The sequence below is a fragment of the Ursus maritimus genome, unplaced genomic scaffold (assembly GCF_017311325.1).
Source record: "Ursus maritimus isolate PB19 unplaced genomic scaffold, ASM1731132v1 scaffold_5, whole genome shotgun sequence".
In the NCBI taxonomy this organism is placed as follows: Eukaryota; Metazoa; Chordata; class Mammalia; order Carnivora; family Ursidae; genus Ursus; species Ursus maritimus.
The window spans coordinates 10,879,716-10,884,332 of NW_024426663.1; the positions used below are offsets into that span (position 1 = coordinate 10,879,716).

General features: G+C 33.4%; 1 long non-coding RNA gene across 1 annotated transcript in view; it reads left to right on the plus strand.

Moving 5' to 3' along the window:
• Positions 1 to 3,492, plus strand: part of LOC103672221 — a 162,340-nt gene extending 158,848 nt beyond the window's left edge. The window contains exon 5 of the long non-coding RNA XR_571131.2: positions 2,669 to 3,492. This is a non-coding gene — a long non-coding RNA (uncharacterized LOC103672221). The remainder of the gene's footprint in view (positions 1 to 2,668) is intronic.
• Positions 3,493 to 4,617: the final 1,125 nt, after the last annotated feature.

Sequence of the window (4,617 nt, forward strand, 5' to 3'; positions counted from 1 at the left end):
AAAAAAAAAAAAAAACTAACAGCCAAATAGAAATGATAGAAAGGACATGATTTGTTTTAAAATGAAGAGGAGGTATTGCTTTTCTTCTCTTACATTGTTTTAGTCCAATGTTTGATCAGACAGAATTACAGGGGTGTAGAAAAACAGGGGACATTGGTGTAAATGCAAATTAGCCTGACAAATTTGAGAGCAATTTGTCAATATATATATCAAAAGATACCATCACAATATTCTCTGATTTAGCAATTTTAATTTTTCTTTTTTATCATATAACATAAACCTATATATGTCCTTGAAAATACATAAGAAGTTCTTTATTGCTGTAGTGTTTGTAATATCAAAAGACGGAAAAATATTAAATACCCTACAATAGGGGACTGGCTATATTCATACCAGGAAATACCATACAGATCTGAAAATTTGCAATAAACCTCTGGTACTGATATTGAAAAATCGATAAATATATCCTTGAGTGAAGAAAGCATGTTGCAAAATCATCTGTGGCACATAACACTTATTATTCTTTATATAGTACTCATATGTGGGTACCTGTACATATATAACTTAAGAAACTGTGAAGAGTGGGTATATGTGGGGAGTATGTATATGATGGGGTGAAAACATTTTTTTGCATATCTTCATATTTGAATTATCACTTATTTTATTTCTCTTAAATACGATATTAAAATGGGAAGTTTCATGATAATTTTGACTAAAAATACAAGAAAATACCAACATGAGGTGCTAGACCACATAAATAATAAAACTTGCAGAAGAGATAACCAGGAACTGGTTTTAAAACCCAAATGTAGACAAGGGAGAAGCTCTATATGAGAAAAATAATTTCTTTAAAGACTATTGTAAACGTGTAAGAGGGGTGGGAGAATCCATCTCCTAACTTCAAGTCAGTTGAGAGGAGGGTCCCGGTGAGTCTTCCTAGAGCTTGTCCTCTTTGGTGTGTAAGAGGCAGTGGGATCGTGTCTCATTTATAATGAAGAAATGAAAGGCCAGAGGCTGGGTCTAGAGCCACAGGCTCTGATCGCAAAACAAGAGTAGTTCTGTTTGCTCTGTTAGAAGATGTTGGAATAAATAGTGAGACCTCAACTATAAGCATCTGGATGGGATTTTATCAAATGCCCAACAGAGGAGGGAAGAAATATAAGTGATTTTCTACTGATGATGATTACCCAAGATCAAAAGAACTGCTGGGGAATATTTCCCAGTGTTGAGGGTAAGTAAGTGGAGGAGCCTTCAAAATTACTATAAAAGCCCAAAACTTGGTAGAGCATCAGCTTAAAATACTCAATAAATGTTAACAAGTATATACATCCCCAAATTTCCTTCACTGCCCTTTACAATCAATGCTTCCCATACTCTGGCCTTGCTGCGCTAAAGATCTGGTTTCATAGATTGTTTCTGCCTATTCTAAAATTTCGCGCACTAAAAGCCAGCTAGACACTTAGCCAAATAAAATAAAACGTGTAGCAAATCATTATCTCAAAGACTTGAGAGTTATATGGGAGAAATGAAGAACAAAGATTCTATTAGTCTAGGCTTTGTCAGAGAATGAACTATAAATGTGTTCAAATCCTTTATACATAATGACTTGCCAGGAATATTGAGTCACAACAGCCCCCAAACTACTGAGTGGAAGATATGCTTTAACATTGTAGTTAAATACATGTTTGTTTGTTTGCTTTTTTACCTACTTGCTAGCCACAGAAGATTAAAAATATCCATTTTCTGGACTTAACTCCTTCCTGAAGTTCATCTCCCAGTGCACTCATAAAAATAGTACATTTGCATCAACCATGATCTAATTAGCTGATTAGCTTCAACAAAGATTATAATACACTATAAAAAGATAAAAATACAAGGGGCTAAATTTATGTATATATTTTGAGATATGAGTCCTTGGTTAGATACAAGGTTTGCCAGTATTTTCGCCAAGTCTGCCTTACCTTTTCATCTCTTGTTTTTTCCTAAAGAAAAAAAAAAAGTTTTGAAGTTTGATGAAGTCCAGTTACTGATTTTTTTTTTTTTCTTTTATGGATCATTTCTTTGGTGTGCTGTCTAGGAACTCTTCATCAAGCACCAGATCCAGGAAATATTCTAGTACTTTACATTTCAATGTTACATATTTGAATCTATGATTATTATGAGGTACATTTATTTATTTATTTTGTCTATGGATCTCTCATTGCTCTACCATCATTTGTTGAAAGGACTTTTTTTTCCCGTAAATGGCTTGTGTATCTTTATAAAAAATTAACTGACTATACTCATGTGGGACTATTTCTAGGTTCTTTATTTTGTTCTACTGAAAAGCAGTCTTCTTGAACATTTGGTGGGAGGTCGATCAACTTTTATGCTGATAATGCCTCAGTATACTCCTTTTTCACCCCCTTGCACTTAGCGACAATGGTATTATTTTTTATTTCAGTTTCCAAGTATTTGTTTCTAAGATACAGAAGTTCAGTAGCTTTTTGTATGTTAACCTTGTATACTGTGACTTTTTGAATTAATTCATTTATTCTGCAAGTTTGTTTATAGATTTTATTTGGAATTTTCTACACGGATGATGTATCATCTGCAAAAAAAGGGTGAATTGCAACTTCTCTAATTTGTATGCATTTGATTTCCTTTTCTTGCCTTATTTACTGATTAGAACGTGAAGAACGTCTTGAAGAGCAGTGATGATTGTGGGCACCCTTGCCTTGTTCCTGACCGTTGGTGGAAAAATTTCTTTCACAAGTAAGTGTGATTATTTGTTTTATGCTTTTTGTAGATGTTCTTTATCAACTTGTGGACCTCTCTCTCTATCCCTATTTTTCTGTGTTTTTTTAAATCGTGAATAGTTGTTGATTTTTTGTAAATGTTTTCTCTGCCTCAATCGATATTATGTCTTCCAATTTAGCCTGTTGATACAATGGATTACATTAATTAACATTCCAGTTTTGAGCTAGCTTTGTATTCCTGAAATAACACCACTTGTTCATAATTCATATTTTTTATTTATTGCTGAATTATATTTACTAATATTTAAGACTTTTTACATTCAGAGTCATGAGAGATATGGTCTGTACTTTTCTCTTTATGCATTCTCTCTCTCTGGTTTTGATAAATGATATGGACTTCATAGAATCAGTAGGAAAATGTTCCAATTTTTGGAAGGGATTGTGCAGAATTGATCTTAATTTTTAAGTATTTGGTGGAATTTGTGAGTGAAACCATCTGGGCCTGGAGATTGCTTTTTTGAGAGCCTTTAAATTAAATTTTCAATTTCCTGAATAGTCATGGTGCTATTCAAATGATGTGTTTCATATTTGGTGCGTTGTGGCAGTTTGTACTTTTCCAGGAATTGGTCCATAACGTCTAAGTTGTCAAGTGTGAGTAGTTGCTTGTAGTATTACCTTATCCTGCTCTGGTTGCGTTTGTGTAGGATCTATCGTGGTATCCTTTGTTTTATTGATTTTCTTTTTTTTTTTTTTTTAATTTATTTATTTGACAGAGATAGAGACAGCCAGCGAGAGAGGGAACACAAGCAGGGGGAGTGGGAGAGGAAGAAGCAGGCTCCCAGCGGAGGAGCCTGATGTGGGGCTCGATCTGTTTTATTGATTTTCTTTATTGCCTTTTACTTTTCAATTCCATTGCTCTTTGCCTTTATTGTTGTTATTTCCTTCCTTCTGATTGCTTTTTATTTTTGTTATTCTTTTTCTTGTTCATTAAGTGGTTTGAATTTTTTGAGATTTTCCTCTTTTCTACTATAAACATTTAATGCTCTACGTTTTTCTCTGGGAATTACTTTAGCTGCCTCCAACAGTTACTGATATGTTTGTTTTCTTTTTTACTCAGTTCTGTATATTTTTGAAAAAAAAATTCTTTAGACTTCATCTTTGATCCCTGGTTTATTTAGGGGTGTATTGTTTAATTTCCAAGCAGTTGGCAATTTTCCTGTTATCTTTGTGTTACTGATTTCTAGTTTGATTCCATTGTGATCAGAGAACACACTCTATATGATTTTAATTCTTTAACATTTGTTGAGGTTTGTTTTATGGCCCAGCATTCCTTGGTTTTTGTTTATTGCAAAGAATAGGCTGTTGATATGAGTGTAAACGTGATTAGATCCTGTGTGTTGCTGGTATTGTTGGCTTATTCTGTATCCTTACTGATTTTCTATCTGAATGTTCTATCAATTGTGGAGATACGGGTTTTTAAGTCTCTAAATATACTGTCGAATTGCTTATTTCTCCTTTCATTTCTGTCATGTTTTGCTTCATACATTTTTCAGTACTGTCATTTGGCGCATACACATTTAGAATTGCTACCTATGGACTAGTCCTTTTACCTTTATGTAATATCCCTCTCTGGCCCAGTAAATTTCTTTGTCTGGGAATCTACTTTTTTGGTAAAAGTATGCCNNNNCATTCCTGCTTCATTTGATTAATGTTTTTTTCTACCCTATATTTTCAGCCAATCCCTATCATCATATTTGAAGAGAACTTCTTGTAGACATCATATTGTTGGATCTTTTTAAAAATTCAATGTTGCCATTCTCTTTTACATTCTTTATTCAAATGTAATTTTTGATGGGTTAGGGCTTAAACCTGCCACTTT